Raw genomic sequence first — 14,979 nt, 5'->3', positions numbered from 1 at the left:
CATACGGCTAACCGTTGTGGAAATCTAACCCTAACCTGAACCCCAGTGACCGAAACACCTGGACGTTTGGTCCCCACTAGGATATAAAAACATCCACACAATGCTGCTATCACACCCTGCTGGATGGAGAAACATGAAAGCAGGACGATCTGAGTCACAGGAATGACATATCACACTGTTACGGTGAGGAAAGATCGTATTACGAGTTGAACGCACGTGAACGTCACCACAAGTCGTAATTACGAGTGGGAATGAGCTCAGAGTTTCTGAGTTGGGGGCGTGTCAGTACGAAAATATTAGTTATGGATTCGAGTCATTAAAAGCAGAAAAGCTGTAGCGCTAACTAACGCTAACCTCACGTCTCCTGTGGAAAGCGGTGGCAAAGACGACGGCCGAGGTGTCTGTACGTCCTGTGTCTGTGTGACAGAAAAGAACGCCATGCCAGGAGATAAAAGTGATGATAAAAGAATTACGGTAAAAATATGGTTTGCAAATCTCTTATACATTACTGTCACTCAAAATAGTATTCCACCTACTTCATTTTCACTATTAACGTCCTAATGTACAGTTTGTGATGTAGCCAAATAAACTAGCTTGCAAGCAAACTACCTACCAAGCAAACTAGCTATCAACAAAGTAGCTACCAAATAAACTAGCGACCAAATAAACTAGCTATCAACAAAGTAGCTACCAAACAAATTAACTACCAAGCAACCTAGCTACAAAACAAACTAACTACCAAACAAAGGGACTACCAAACAAAGTAGCTACCAAACAAACTAACTATCAAGCAAAGGGGCTACCATACAAACTAACTACCAAGCAAAGGGGCTACCAAACAAACTAACTACCAAGCAAAGGGGCTACCAAACAAAATAGCTACCAAACAAATTAACTACCAAGCAACCTAGCTACCAAACAAACTAACTACCAAACAAAGGGGCTACCAAACAAACTAACTACCAAACAAAGTAGCTACCAAACAAACTAACTACCAAACAAAGGGGCTACCAAACAAAGTAGCTACCAAACAAACTAACTACCAAACAAAGTAGCTACCAAACAAACTAACTACCAAGCAAAGGGGCTACCAAACAAAATAGCTACAAAACTAACTACCAAACAACCTAGCTACCAAACAAACTAACTACCAAACAAAGGGGCTACCAAACAAACTAACTACCAAACAAAGGGGCTACCAAACAAACTAACTATCAAGCAAAGGGGCTACCAAACAAACTAACTACCAAGCAAATGGGCTACCAAACAAACTAACTACCAAACAAAGGGGCTACCAAACAAACTAACTACCAAACAAAGTAGCTACCAAACAAACTAACTACCAAGCAAAGGGGCTACCAAACAAACTAACTACCAAGCAAATGGGCTACCAAACAAACTAACTACCAAACAAAGGGGCTACCAAACAAACTAACTACCAAACAAAGTAGCTACCAAACAAACTAACTACCAAGCAAAGGGGCTACCAAACAAACTAACTACCAAGCAAAGGGGCTACCAAACAAACTAACTACCAAGCAAAGGGGCTACCAAACAAAATAGCTACCAAACAAATTAACTACCAAGCAACCTAGCTACCAAACAAACTAACTACCAAACAAAGTAGCTACCAAACAAACTAACTACCAAGCAAAGGGGCTACCAAACAAAGTAGCTACCAATCAAACTAACTACCAAACAAAATAGCTACCAAACAAATGAGCTTACAAGCAAACTAGCTACCAAACACGTTAGCTACCAAACATACTAACTACCAAGCACACTCGCTACCAAACACACCAGATATCAACAGACTAGACAAACTAAATCATGGCTCTGTATCACGCACATACATGGAAATGAATACTTTCAAATCTCGAGAGAGATCAACACTTTCTGACCAATAAGAGTCAAGACTTTTTCACACAACCATTTTACAGGTTGCCATGGAAACCCAGGAGCATGAAGAGCTTTCCATTGCCCTCTGGTGGACATTGCTTTGAATGCATCAGATGTACGAAAGGTATGCATGTGATCCAGTGCAGCTATCAACAACACACACACACACATACACACATACACACATGCACACACACAATCGCACACAATCACAGGATTGCAACACATAAAACTTTGGACAACAGTGCTGGGGAAAAAAGATGTGTATGCATGTTACACCAACAGCCGTTACTATAGAAACGATAACATATTAGAAAATTAATCAACTCCTTCTGACCAATCAAAATCAATAAACAATACTGTTCTCCGACATGTACTCATTCTCACAACAGCTGAAATGATGTAGACAAACTGTCTTTGTGTTTCTGTGTGTGTGTGTTTGTGTGTGTGTATGTGTGTGTGTGTGTGTGTGTGTGTGTGTGTAGCGTCTATAAAACAAACGGATCTGCTTCCTGTCTTTGCTTTCTCCCTCATCCTGCTGTCTTTCCATGCAGGAAACAGACACCTTCACCAGACGGACAGACTTCTCTCTCTCTCTCTCTCACTCAAACACACACACACACACACACACACACACACACACACACACACTGTATATTGATGGTGATTCACAGTGTAAGCAGCTGTTTTCCTACATGAATGGATAAGTGGCATAGGACTGAGATGAAAGTGGGAATGTGCGCTTTCTCGTGTTTGTGTGTGTGTGTGTGTGTGTGTGTGTGTGTGTGTGTGTGGCATGAGCCAGGCGGGCCACACATGGATTTGATTAGCACTGTGTGACACAACCTCGCCACACACACATACACACACTTGCATTACCCATAACCCCCTGCCCTCCAGCAGAGCCCGGCAGTGTGGCGGCAGCAGCAATTTGAATGGCTCGTCAGTTCCCTCTCTCTCTCCCTCTCTCTCCCACCTCTCTCGCTCCCTCTTTCTCTCTCTCTCCCTCTCTCTCCCACCTCTCTCGCTCCCTCTTTCTCTCTCTCTCTCCCACCTCTCTCGCTCCCTCTTTCTCTCTCTCTCCCTCTCTCTCCCACCTCTCTCGCTCCCTCTTTCTCTCTCTCTCTCCCACCTCTCTCGCTCCATCTTTCTCTCTCTCTCTCTCTCTCTCCCCCTCTTTCTCTCCCACCTCTCCCTCTTTCTCTCTCTCTCCCTCTCCCTCCCCTTCCTCACCATCTCTCTCTCCCTCCGCCCCCCTCTCTCCCCCTCTCTCTCTTACAGCCTTGTTCCTCCTCCTCCTCCTTCTGCTCTCACATCATCACCAGTTTTGAAATATACAGTGTGTAAATCAAATGCTGAGCCAGCTATACTTGTTTGGTGTTCAATGCCAATAAGTGTGTGTGTGTGTGTGTGTGTGTGTGTGTGTGAAAGAAAAAGGAAAAGGCGCTCTTGGGTGGGGATCTCTTTATTTCTCTTATCTGGGCTTGACCATCAGTAATGGCCTTATATTGCATACCATTCAGGCTGCCGTGTGTGTGTGTTTGATGGTGTGATGTGTTTTGTGTGTGTTCATGTCTGTGTGTGTGTGTGTGTGTGTGTCTGTGTCTGTGTGTCTGTGTGTGTGTGTTTGTGTGTTTTGAAGGTGGCTCTGTGTTGAGCCTCTGAGGGAAGTGCAGGAATGTGGGGAATCTTCACTTTCACACACACACACACACACACACACACACACACACACACACGTGTGCCAGCGCAATTATTTGTTTGTGTACACACCTTTTCTTTTGTCTCCCAACCCTGCTGAAAAAACAAAACAAAAAAAACAATAGAAACTCCCATAAAATTTATAATGGTTGCATTGGTTTTAATGGATTCTGTAATGGGTCTCTACTGGTAATTTGTTGCCTTCTACTGGTGGCATATTATGTCTAGTGGATACCATTAAGGACCAGTAATGGTAATGGTTAGTTGATGGATTGTAATGGTCTCACATTTTTACGTTATCTTAATGATGCTGTGCGAATACAAGAGCAAAAGTCTCTCGACTTTCCACGCAGAAGACAGCGGAGAATGCGAAACTCTGCGAGAGAATGCAGAGAAACGCGAGAGGACGCAAATATCTTTGCAAGGGAACGCAAGAAAATGGACGAGAACGCAAACGTTTAGCAAGTGAACGCTGTCGAAAGCAATGAAATGTAAATTTTCCTCTCATATCATATTTTTTTCCATCATCACATCCCCTTACTAACATCAGCATGCAGCTGTGTTCATCATCCATCCATCCATCTTCTACACCGCTTATCCTACAGGGTCGCAGGGAACCTGGAGTCTATCCCAGGGAGCATGGGGCACAAGGCGGGGTACACCCTGGACGGGGTGCCAATCCATCGCAGGGCACACGCACATACACACTCACACACCCATTCATACACTACGGACACTTTAGACACGCCAATCAGCCTACCGTGCATGTCTTTGGACCGGGGGAGGAAACCGGAGTACCCGGAGGAAACCCCCGCAGCACGGGGAGAACATGCAAACATGCAAAAGTTGTAATTCATTATGATTTTAAATCTCTGCTTCCTTCCTTCAACGTCCTTTTCCTTTCCATCACACGGTTCTCCATCATCACTACTGTTCCCTGCACATGGACACACTGTCCCTTAATGAAGAGGAGGAGGTAGAGGAGGAGGAGGAGGAGGAGTGGATTAATCACCGCCTGGGTACGAGGGCTTCCCTCGCAACCTTTCACCTTTCACCTCGGCAGCACGGCGACGGGAAGAACGGTCTTCATCGTTTGGGGAATTTCCCCTCGAAATCCTTCACGGTTTCTCTTTCAGCACTTGCTACACTTTTCCCTCACACACACACACACACACACTCCTCATGTACTCCCCCTGAAGGAATTTCCTCACAGCACTCTGCTTAGATTTTTTCGTCAGGAAAACAAACAAGCTGTTCTCAGCCGGGTCCCTGATTCTGACCTCTGGCTCGTCATCCACTTCAAAGGAAAATAACAAGGCTGTCTGCCCCCATGTACAGGCAACGCAGCCACACACACACACGGGTATGGAATGTGGCACTAGATTCACACAGAAACACTCCATCAGAGTAAAGGTGAAATCATTAATTGGTGAATATCGCTGGCTAAAATGAGATTCATGGTAGTGGGGGAATTTATTTATTTATTTATTTATTTATTAATAATTAAGGGTGAGTCAAATAAAAAAAATTAAAAAAAAAATGTTGTTAAGATTTTTTGCATCGTTTATAGGTGTCACAAAAGCGTATCGATTTTCTACATCATCTCCATTTCACGAGAAGTCCGAGCAGTACATCACATACGGTCAGGTGTCCACAAACTTTTGGCCATATAGTGTGTATATACATACTGTCTGTATGTAAGCCGTGCATCCAAGTGAACAGCGCGCTGTCCGATAAACGCTGAGATATTTTTTTAGCGCAAAACCCACCTGCAGTCTCAGGGAACTCAGGGTACAAGGCGGGCGGGGGTGTTGGGGGCACACTGGACAGGTGGGTGCACAATCTCACACAACAAACAATTTGGAAACGCCAATCAGCCTACAGTGCATGTCTCTGGACTGGAGGAGGAAACCGGAGTACCTGGAGGAAACCCCTAAAGCACAGGGAGTACATGCATGCACAGGGTATGAGGCGGGATTCGAACCCAAAACCCTGGAGGTGCGAAGCAAACGTCCGAGCCTCTAAGCCACGGTGCGCCCGGGACTCAAAATCAAACTCAAAATAATGTCTTGTCCATTGAGCGTTAATCTTTACTCCCATTAAAACACCGAGTACGTGAATCTGCCGTAGGCCTCGCTGTGCTGCCCACCGAAAACAGTTCGCGTTAAATAAACAAATAACGTGATATCGCAGTGAGATATTTGATCGTTTGATTGTCTAAAATATTACCAAGAGTGATGAATAATAAACACACCTTTCGACATTCAATATGGAAACATTTCATTGCTGCATTTTAATGACATCTTAGCTTCCCGTGTAAGCTTAAAGCAATCTCCTGTAGCACACTAACATTATTATACTTAGTCCATAAATATACGGTATAAAACTAACAAAATATTTCTTAACGCCTGATATATTTTTAACGTGGTGAAAGTCAGTGTGCCTCGCCGCACCGATCTGAGCTCGTATACTTCACCTCTAGCTGCTTCCAGCACTAAATGGGGTGACTGACTGCAAACGGATATTATGGAAGTGTATATATAAATGTGTGTGTGTGTGTAAGTGTGTGTGTGTGTGAGTGAGCGAGATTCTTGCAGCAGGCCTGTTCTTCATCATAACTCAACAACACATTTCCCATTCACACAGAGGGAGTCGGCGGCACCACCTGGCCCACGGGGAGCCGTGCAGAACAAACAGGCTGGAAAACATGAATGAATCAGCGCTCGCTCACGCACGGACTGGCTCACCGATGAGTCCTGCGAAAGAAATGGACGTTTACGGCACTGATTCGATTTATTAGGAGAAAGAAATGTGTGTGTGTGTGTGTGTGTGTGTGGTATCTTTGGGCTACGGAGAGCAAACGGTCACACAGATGTGGAAATGAGTAAGAGAAAGGGAGTCAGAGACAAAAAATTGAATGAGTAGTGAAAATGCCCAATGGACCATTTTTTTTTTTTTTTTTTTTAATTTATGCGTAGTTCAGGATAAGTGTAGGGAACATATGTGAGGAGAAAGAACTAATCTACTACACTGTTGTGCAAACCGCACCGTTTAAAGTAGGCCTGAAAAAGCTAATCGATACAACTTGATAATAAAAATAGTTGGCCAGTATTTCATTATCGATGAGTTTAGGACTCGTACACGACTATTACAAAAGGTGCAAACGTTCACTGATGCTCAAGAAGGCAACACGATACATTAAGAGCTGGGGGGGGGGGGGTGTAAACTTTTGAACAGGATGATCGGTGTAACTTGTTATTATTATGTTTAAACCTCTTATTATTTTTCATTTAGTCCTGCCCTTCAGATGCTATATAAGATATTTACATGTTTCCCAGAAGACAAAATAATAACAATTTACACCGATCGTCCTGTTCAAAAGTTTACACCCCCCCCCTTGTCTTCTTGAGCATCAATGATTGAGTCAACCCCAAAGCTTTGGAATCGAGTCACATACAGGAAATTATTCTAAAAAATATGACAAACATCAGCAACTAATCATTCATTAAAATAAAAGGAAATTGAATCGTTAGTTGCAGCCCTAGTTTAAAGCAGCGGTACGTAATTTTAGTGGTAGTTTCAGCGGTGTGATTTCGATTCATCTTTTAGGCCTTTGTACAAAATGCTACATTTGGCAAAAAAGCCGAGCACTGCGTATCACCTTGAGAACGCCATCAATTCTAAGGCGGGGCTAATTTCAGGGCTGAAATTCTTTCAAGGTGACAATGCTGGAACTATTTAAACATTACAGACTGCAGCTTTAACGTAAAGAGAATCAATCAGATTGAGATAAAGGTTAAAAATATCAAAAATCAGCAGATGAATGGTGAACATAAAACACTTCCTGTACGCGTGTGTCCATTAAACCGCAATCTACAGGCTGACACATCGCTGTCGCCGTTCCCCCGAAGCACGTCTCCAGCTGAAAGGAGACCAAATAAACAGAGCTCCCGATGCTAAGCTTTGTTTATTTACAGAAGGCACATTGCCTCATGATGCAATTACCTCCGTGTGTGTATTTGTGTGTGTGTGTGTGTGTGTGTAAACTACCAGTGCTAAAGTGACAAAGCCATCAAGTGCACAATCTTTAACACACTGAAAACAAACATGTAAAGTGGCATGAAACTTGTAGAACACAAAAATACCATAACGTGCCTCTAAGTAGTGTTCTTAATTAATGACTCATGATTTAATAATAAAACGTGATGTATTATTTATGTAGCACCAACAACGCTCATTAAAACAGTGCAGAAAACGTGTAAAACAGGCAAAGTAAATACACAATTGATCATAAAATTCAAAAAGTAAAACAATTCAAAACTACACATTAATATAACTACAAGCTAACAATCATATATATATATATATATATATATTTGAATGAAATCTTAAGATTTTAGGAGCTTATGCAATAAGTACATTTCTAAAGTCATATAAACCTTAACACAAGGTCCTTAACATGATTTTAGGGTGCGTTTAAATTTCGAAATGGAAAAGGCAAACACAGATTCGCTCGCTGTTCAAGTGGCTAAAATCGTGAAGACACTGTTGCTAGGAAACAACCAGGAAAGATAGACGCCAAGCATAAGCCAGCTAATTACTAAGGCTTAAAGATTTAGGCAGAATGTAGCTGTTAAGAACAAAATAAAGTCTTTACGTCAGTGGAACTGAGACAAATCTATCAGAAATATCAACATTTACCTCAGAAGTGTTAGTAAAATTGCAGTAAAAGCCACTGAGATCGTACCGTAGTTACACTTAGCATCCATTGCTAACTGAACCTACGAGGGCTGTAGCAGATGTGTTACGAAACGCAAACGTGGCGTCAAGCACGATCGGTGCTGTTAGAAAACTCAGAAACGTAGAAAACACCAAGGGCGAGTTGTTTGTAGGGAAAATATGGTTAATACAGTACATGACCCACTTGAACACGCCGTCTGGGAAACAATTAAAACAAGTAAAACGTGTTTTCCGATCATTTCATCACGTTTGTATTGTCACAGCTTAACCTGCTCAGATTCTGTCAAATGTTTGATACGCTAGCTAGATGCCACCTGATGCAGGGCGCCACGCCACCTGCCCTCAGATGCCCTGGAAATATGGCGGCCATAACCGTTCTCTCACCAGAGAAGTGCCAGGCTCAGCGTGCACGATCTCCTCGCCGAACCAGGCCTCGTAAAAGCGCTCGCACACTATAAAGCTGTGCCAGGAATGGCAGGCAACGCACTTAAAAATAACTAGCCGGGCCACAACTGCTAATAAATAAGAATGCATATATATTATTTATATGACACATACAACGAAAAAGAAGCAAAATGGAAAAGAGCTAGGAGGAGGGAAAAAAAAAAAATCACAGCTGTGAAGGGGGAAAAGCTGGCAGGGGGAAAGGGTGAGAGGGAAAAAAAATAGGGGGAGGAAGAAAAACAGGTCCCACAGAGCTACCGTGCAGGCGCCAGTGAAGACAGCGCGGGAGGGAATGAAGCGAGGAAAGGGGAGAGAGGGAGGGAGGGAGGGAAGAAAGCTGCAGAAACTTTCAACAGATGCGTGAAGCCCTTGTCAGCATTCCTGCTAGGTAACGCAAGGTCAGGAGCTAGCAGGAAGACAATATGAGGACTATTTGGGCTCCCTCAGCGCCAGATGTGTTTTAATAAGACGACTGCCCTCGCAGCTAATAAGGTCAGCCTCTGGCTCCAGCGAGACGAGCAAACAAGTCGACTCTTGGCAGGAATTCAGCGAGGACTTGGCACGTGCTCCGACTCTGCTTCCTGCTCTGTGAGAAAAAAAAAAAAAGAAGCTGAACGCGCTGCAGTCATTCCCCTTGCACCGGGCTTTTATTAGACACTTCCCTTTCACGCACAGCAGTAAGAGACCGAAAGGGGAAAAAAAAGGGGGGAAAGAGACAAATAGATTTAGAGAATGGATGGGAGATGGAGATAGCTGACAGAGAGAGAGAGAGAAAGAGAGGGGCGCCAAAATATGTGATTGCTTTCCTAATATCGTGCTCTCCCCACCCTCCTGGATTTTGAACACATATGGACCACCCTGTCACTGCTCCTATGTCTCTTATGAAATATGCACCACTACTGTGCATAAAGCCGTGAATGTAGTACCTCAAAGCCCAGATAATGCCCTAGACCTCTGGAGATTAAAATCAAATAAGTGGCTCAGCGGCCCAGAGTCTGGAATTTAAAATGTAAAAAAAAAAAAAAGGAAAGGAAATAACACAAGCAGAAGAACTTCTGGAGATCTGGCACACTTCAGCAGCGCTTTGTTTATGTTCAGGCGTGCCAATTGTTCAAGGAGGAGAATGTTCCTCGCTCCAAACAATGTTCCCCATTAGGGCTTTTTAATCATGCAATAATCATCCAGGGACAAATCTAAATATTTGATGGCTGAGTCGGAGCAAAATAATCCACTGGGAATGATCCTGATCTTCTCTCGGCTCATCTTAACGGACACACACACACACACACACACACACAAACCTAGTGTATGCGTATGTACTCGTAAATAAACCTATAAGCTCGAAGAAACACTAAGGATTTTTTTACACACAAAAAGTTCATTCATCTTGAGTTCTAGCCCATGATTTGTCCACATCAGAATGCAGATGTAAGTGCAAGCAACACTTTTATAACACTTGATGTTTCATTTTAAACAGACTATATAATATAAATCACTTCAGGACGTCTGGGACACATTTCATAACATGTCATTACCAAAACTCCATTCAGTGCATTGCGTCATAAGCAAAACTCCTCGAAAATAACTTACAGCATAAACAAAGCCCTTCAAAATGATTTTAGATCATAAACAGCCCAATACACTTTGCCAAAACCCCTCCCAGTACATGACATCATAATCGAAACCCCTCCTAATACATGACATCATCACCGAAACCCACCTCATACATGACATCATCACCAAAACCCTTCCTCATACATGACATCATCACTGAAAACCCCTCCTCATACATGACATCATCACTGAAAACTCCTCCTCATACATGACATCATCACCGAAACCCCTCCTCATACATTACATCATCACCGAAACCCTCCTCATACATGACATCATCACCGAAACCCCTCCTCATACATGACATCATCACCGAAACCCCTCCTCATACATGACATCAACATTGAAAACCCCTCCTCATACATGACATCATCACTGAAAACCCCTCCTCATAAATGACATCATCACTGAAACCCCTCCTCATACATCATCACCGAAACCCCTCCTCATACATGACATCACCGAAACCCCTCCTCATACATGACATCATCACCGAAACCCCTCCTCATACATGACATCATCACTGAAACCCCTCCTCATACATGACATCATCAACGAAACCCCTCCTCATACATGACATCATCACCGAAACCCCTCCTCATACATGACATCATCAACGAAACCCCTCTTTATACATTACATCATCACCGAAACCCCTCCTCATACATGACATCACCGAAACCCCTCTTTATACATTACATCATAACCGAAACCCCTCCTCATACATTACATCATCACCGAAACCCCTCCTCATACATCATCACCGAAACCCCTCCTCATACATGACATCATCACTGAAACCCCTCCTCATACATGACATCATCACCGAAACCCCTCCTCATACATCATCACCGAAACCCCTCCTCATACATGACATCATCACCAAAACCCCTCCTCATACATTATCACCGAAACCCCTCCTCATACATGACATCATCACCGAAACCCCTCCTCATACATCATCACCGAAACCCCTCCTCATACATGACATCATCACCGAAACCCCTCCTCATACATGACATCATCACCAAAACCCCTCCTCATACATCATCACCGAAACCCCTCCTCATACATGACATCATCACCGAAACCCGTCCTCATACATCATATTTTAAACAGCGTTCAGTGCACTGTCATAGCGTACAGTATGTGCTCAAATTGACATCAAATTGGTGTCTTTAATGAAGCAAAAAATATATTGATGTGGAAACCATTTTTAAGTACAGTACCTGGAACCACCGCTGAACTGCATATTCCATGCGGTACAGCAAATAAAAGAATCAGATTTCAGTTCAGCAGTGATATATCTGACTACACATGTAATTAAAATCTTACAACCTGAAGTGATCAGATGTACACACGCTCTTACAGTCATGTGCACATCAGGTGTGTGTATCTCCTCTCCCAGTTACACCTCAAACAAACAAGCCCGACTCTCTCGCTCGCTCTCGCTCTGTCACTCGCTCTCGCTCTCTCCTGCGTCATGCTACATTAACCATGAGCACACACCACACACGTTGTGTGTTACCCCTGCTGCTCTACACACCACACCTGAGTGCACAGTGAGAGTGACTCGTTCACAACGCCCGAGCGTAAACCTGAAACCCCATCCATAAACCTGTCCATACCATGAGATTTCATCTTAAATTCCACACGCCTTTTTATATTGTAATTATTATAGGAAGCAGGTGTATTTTACTTTCTCTCTCGTCAGGGATTATACCAAGATCTCTACTTCTTTCTTTCTTTCTTTGCTCACTTAGTAACTTCTTTCTTTCTTTCTTTGCTTACTTAGTAACTTCTTTCTTTCTTTGCTTACTTAGTAACTTCTTTCTTTCTTTCTTTCTTTCTTTCTTTCTTTGCTTACTTAGTAACTTTCTTTCTTTCTTTGCTTACTTAGTAACTTTCTTTCTTTCTTTGCTTACTTAGTAACTTTCTTTCTTTCTTTGCTTACTTAGTAACTTTCTTTCTTTCTTTGCTTACTTAGTAACTTTCTTTCTTTCTTTGCTTACTTAGTAACTTCTTTCTTTCTTTGCTTACTTAGTAACTTCTTTCTTTCTTTCTTTCTTTCTTTCTTTGCTTACTTAGTAACTTTCTTTCTTTCTTTGCTTACTTAGTAACTTCTTTCTCTTTCTTTCTTTCTTTCTTTCTTTGCTTACTTAGTAACTTTCTTTCTTTCTTTCTTTCTTTGCTTACTTAGTAACTTTCTTTCTTTCTTTGCTTACTTAGTAACTTTCTTTCTTTCTTTGCTTACTTAGTAACTTCTTTCTTTCTTTGCTTACTTAGTAACTTCTTTCTTTCTTTCTTTCTTTGCTCACTTATTAACTTCTTTCTTTCTTTCTTTCTTTCTTTCTTTGCTTACTTAGTAACTTTCTTTGCTTACTTAGTAACTTTTCTTTCTTTCTTTCTTTCTTTCTTTCTTTGCTTACTTAGTAACTTTTCTTTCTTTCTTTCTTTCTTTGCTTACTTAGTAACTTTTCTTTCTTCCTTTCTTTCTTTCTTTCTTTGCTTACTTAGTAACTTTTCTTTCTTTCTTTCTTTCTTTCTTTGCTTACTTAGTAACTTTTCTTTCTTTCTTTCTTTGCTTACTTAGTAACTTCTTTCTTTCTTTGCTTACTTAGTAACTTCTTTCGTTCTTTTTTCTTTGCTTACTTAGTAACTTCTTTCTTTCTTTGCTTACTTAGTAACTTCTTTCTTTCTTTTTTCTTTGCTTACTTAGTAACTTCTTTCTTTCTTTTTTCTTTGCTTACTTAGTAACTTCTTTCTTTCTTTTTCTTTGCTTACTTAGTAACTTCTTTCTTTCTTTTTTCTTTGCTTACTTAGTAACTTCTTTCTTTCTTTGCTTACTTAGTAACTTCTTTCTTTCTTTTTTCTTTGCTTACTTAGTAACTTCTTTCTTTCTTTTTTCTTTGCTTACTTAGTAACTTCTTTCTTTCTTTGCTTACTTAGTAACTTCTTTCTTTCTTTCTTTCTTTTTTCTTTGCTTACTTAGTAACTTTCTTTGCTTACTTAGTAACTTTTCTTTCTTTCTTTCTTTGCTTACTTAGTAACTTCCTTTCTTTCTTTGCTTACTTAGTAACTTTTCTTTCTTTCTTTCTTTCTTTGCTTACTTAGTAACTTTTCTTTCTTTCTTTCTTTGCTTACTTAGTAACTTCTTTCTTTCTTTTTTCTTTGCTTACTTAGTAACTTCTTTCTTTCTTTCTTTGCTTACTTAGTAACTTTTCTTTCTTTGCTTACTTAGTAACTTCTTTCTTTCTTTCTTTTTTCTTTGCTTACTTAGTAACTTCTTTCTTTCTTTCTTTGCTTACTTAGTAACTTTTCTTTCTTTGCTTACTTAGTAACTTCTTTCTTTCTTTCTTTCTTTCTTTACTTACTTAGTAACTTCTTTCTTTCTTTCTTTCTTTCTTTGCTTACTTAATAACTTCTTTCTTTCTTTCTTTCTTTGCTTACTTAGTAACTTCTTTCTTTCTTTCTTTCTTTCTTTCTATCTTTGCTTACTTAGTAACTTCTTTCTTTCTTTCTTTCTTTTTTCTTTGCTTACTTAGTAACTTCTTTCTTTCTTTCTTTGCTTACTTAGTAACTTTTCTTTCTTTGCTTACTTAGTAACTTCTTTCTTTCTTTCTTTCTTTCTTTACTTACTTAGTAACTTCTTTCTTTCTTTCTTTCTTTCTTTGCTTACTTAATAACTTCTTTCTTTCTTTCTTTGCTTACTTAGTAACTTCTTTCTTTCTTTCTTTCTTTCTTTCTTTCTTTCTATCTTTGCTTACTTAGTAACTTCTTTCTTTCTTTCTTTCTTTCTTTGCTTACTTAACTTCTTTCTTCCTTTCTTTCTTTGCTTACTTAGTAACTTCTTTCTTTCTTTCTTTGCTTACTTAATAACTTCTTTCTTTCTTTCTTTCTTTCTTTCTTTCTTTTTGTTTTGAAATCCTGCTCACACAGTTATTATTTTTGTTTGTACCTGCCTGTTACATTTTCTAACAAATTTAGTTGGTTCTCATTCCCAAAATGTAAGCACCTAGCAGAATCTTTTAAGCCATCACGACTAATGATGAATAAATAAATGCTGTAAACGCATGTCAATCGACACTGGATCCCAGTCCGACGCACACCTCTAGTTTAAACCAGATGCCCCGTGAACCTTCCTGGCGAGTGCTCCTCCTATTTCTATCGGTATTAGTATCTGTTTAGAACCCATTCATTGTTCATTGGGAATAATGTCTCTAGCACATATGGACATTTTATCCACGCAGGAACTCTTAGGAAGCACAGAATTATTTTAAGCACATCTTATAATAATATAAATGCGGCCCCTGGAATCATCTTCCATGAGGAAGGAAAACAGGCTTAAGAGCTCTGAGTAATGAATAACGTTACAGTTTCATGAATCCAGCTGGAACATGACGATGTGAATCAGAGCTTGGGAAATCCTAGCCTATGATAAAAATTTTTTTTTTTTTTTAAAAAAGACAGAAAAAGAAAAAAAATCATGAAATGCATTCAATTAATTTTCTATTTTTCTTTTCATTTCTTATTGTCGTCGACACAAAAGGTACACTCGGAGCTTAAGTGTACTCGGATGTA

The 14,979-nt window shown here is 40.7% G+C and overlaps 1 protein-coding gene and 1 long non-coding RNA gene across 8 annotated transcripts in view; one reads left to right on the top strand and one right to left on the bottom strand.

The window, feature by feature from the left end:
- The window catches only part of gse1b (Gse1 coiled-coil protein b), a 247,879-nt gene that overhangs the window by 209,225 nt on the left and 23,675 nt on the right, over positions 1-14,979 (bottom strand). The window lies entirely within an intron of this gene.
- LOC128606413 (uncharacterized) lies at positions 338-3,320 on the top strand. The gene is made up of 3 exons (XR_008385675.1): positions 338-474; positions 1,941-2,023; positions 2,454-3,320. It is a non-coding gene; the product is annotated as an uncharacterized LOC128606413 (long non-coding RNA).

The sequence above is a fragment of the Ictalurus furcatus genome, chromosome 4, assembly GCF_023375685.1.
Source record: "Ictalurus furcatus strain D&B chromosome 4, Billie_1.0, whole genome shotgun sequence".
Taxonomy (NCBI): domain Eukaryota; kingdom Metazoa; phylum Chordata; class Actinopteri; order Siluriformes; family Ictaluridae; genus Ictalurus; species Ictalurus furcatus.
This window is presented reverse-complemented; position numbering and strand designations above follow the sequence as displayed.